We start from the raw sequence: 2,322 nt of genomic DNA, 5'->3' as shown, positions 1-2,322 counted from the left end.
TAGTTGATCGAACAGCCAATAATACGGGGTCGGCGAATCACTGACCGATTTAAAAAAAAAAGTAAAATCCGCTCCGTAATCCGGTGCCCATAAGTCAATGGGGTCCGGCCCTGGGGATATTACTGACAGATTTACTAAAAGAGTCCGATCCGCTCCGGAATACGTTGCCCATATAAGTCAATAGGGTCTGGCCCCAGGGATAGCGCAAAAAATTTGCGGATACAGACGTTTACAGTCCGGGTCCGCTCAGCACTAGTGTTAACATTGGTTGCACAGTATATGGCGGGTATTTTACATGAGTAGTACCACATGAGTAATTCCGCCCACATGACACACAGCACATGAGTTGTACCACAAGAGTACTTCTTGTGAGTTACCCCCACGTGAAAATATTATAAGGTATAATTTTTTCCAGACCCGCAGCCACAGCAGGAGCCACCTACAGACCAGCAGCCCCAGCAGGACCCACCTCCAGACGTGGAGCCACAGCTGGAGCCTCTACCAGACCCGGAGCCACAGCTGGAGCCTCCACCAGACCCGGAGCCACAGCTGGAGCCTCCACCAGACCCGGAGCCACAGCTGGAGCCACCACCAGAGGCGGAGCACCAGCAGGAGCCACCTGCAGTCTCTCCCTCCTCACTCAATGTCATGGGAGCAGGCTTGCCTGGTAATTTTTGAAGATAAAACTAGGGGCATATAACTTTGACTGGATAGAGCTATCTTACCCACAGCACCCAGATTTCCCATGAACTGAAATCTCTCTATCAGCAACCAAATTTCCTATGTTGAGATATCCATCTTGTCCTCGGCACACTGCTTCCCCATGCTCTGCTATATATCTTTCCATCATCACACAGCTTTCCCATATCAGAGCATGGGGAAGCTGGGTGCTGAGAGAAGATGTATAGCAGAGCATGGGGAAGCTGGGTGCTGAGAGAAGATGTATAGCAGAGCATGGGAAAGCTGGGTGCTGAGAGAAGATGTATAGCAGAGCATGGGAAAGCTGGGTGCTGAGAGAAGATGTATAGCAGAGCATGGGAAAGCTGAGTGCTGAGAGAAGATGTATAGCAGAGCATGGGAAAGCTGGGTGCTGAGAGAACGAACCTTTCTCCCTCACCACAAAACATTCCCATCCCCTGGTTGTATCTTTGTACCCCCTTGTATTTAGTTCTCAAAATACAATAATGGCCCCCACATAGCCTTCCATATAGTATAAAGGGTCCCACATAACCAATCATATATTAGAATACACCTCCATAGTCCTCCATGTATAATATTGCAGCCAGCCTCTCCAGTCCTACATGTATAAAGCAGCCTCTTCAGGCCTCCATGTATAAAGCAGCCTCTCCACCTATCATGTACTATGAAGTGTTTTGTCTCTCCCTAGACATTGATGCTGATGCTAGAAGTTTCGGGTGGAACATCAGCCCATCCTTACCGGACGAGGAGGAACAACCGAACCGTAAGTTTTAACAACAAACATGTACCTCTAATTTATATGTCTACATATAATTAGCCTTTATAAGTGGTACCATTCCTTCCACAGAAATACCAACATTGGAAGACCTTCAGGCCTCTCACCGGAGGATTATGGCAACGCAGCGCACCCTGGCAGCGGCACAGCGCACACTGGCCTTAGCGGTGAAGCAGCACGGAGTGCTGATCGCCAAATATGTGGCGTCCCAACAACAGGGCAGCAGCCGTTAATTTTTTTTTCCTTTGTTCAAAATAATGTTTTTGTTTTTTTTTTTTAAAAAATGCGTGATTGTCTTTGTGTTTGTGGCCGTAGCCACGAGAACAGTTAAAATAAAAGTTTATTCATTCCTCATTTATGCGTTCTCCATGAAGAGTTGCAGCAGCACTGCATTATGCTTGGAGGAATTGATCTGTTTGAAGTTTTGCATGTAGATCCATACTCACCAGGAGCGAAACACTGATGCTGCCAATCCATGTCCTACTCGAAGAAGACAAGATTCCCACCATGAGTTGGACATGAATCGGTAGCATTGGTGGATGTAGAGTATGGATGTATGTGGTTGTGTGTATGTATGTATGTATGTACCGGTTAAAGTATGTTTGTGTGTGCGCGTGCAAAACTGCAGCAGTACAAACACACCAAAAAACAACACAAAAGTACAATATTTTCTGGTGTTTTTTGCAAATAAGATATGGTAGGCTCCGTCAAGCAGGCTCATAGGCGACGGCGATTGGGTTGCGGTACACCTTAAAGTGGTTGCCGTCAAAACCCACAGAGATCCGGAGGCTCTGATTGGGCATGCCGCAGCTCACTACATACGTAATGGGAGTGGACTTGCATGTTCC

The 2,322-nt window shown here is 47.1% G+C and overlaps 1 long non-coding RNA gene across 1 annotated transcript; it reads left to right on the top strand.

Annotated features, from left to right (window-relative positions):
• The first annotated feature begins 294 nt into the window (after positions 1 to 294).
• Positions 295 to 1,637, top strand: LOC142295023 (uncharacterized). Its single transcript, XR_012751344.1, has 3 exons — positions 295 to 667; positions 1,388 to 1,462; positions 1,547 to 1,637. It is a non-coding gene; the product is annotated as an uncharacterized LOC142295023 (long non-coding RNA).
• The last annotated feature ends 685 nt before the right edge of the window (positions 1,638 to 2,322 follow it).

Source organism: Anomaloglossus baeobatrachus, chromosome 3 (genome assembly GCF_048569485.1).
Source record: "Anomaloglossus baeobatrachus isolate aAnoBae1 chromosome 3, aAnoBae1.hap1, whole genome shotgun sequence".
Lineage (NCBI taxonomy): Eukaryota > Metazoa > Chordata > Amphibia > Anura > Aromobatidae > Anomaloglossus > Anomaloglossus baeobatrachus.
Note: the sequence above shows the minus strand (reverse complement) of the source record. Positions and strands in the feature narration are given on the sequence as shown.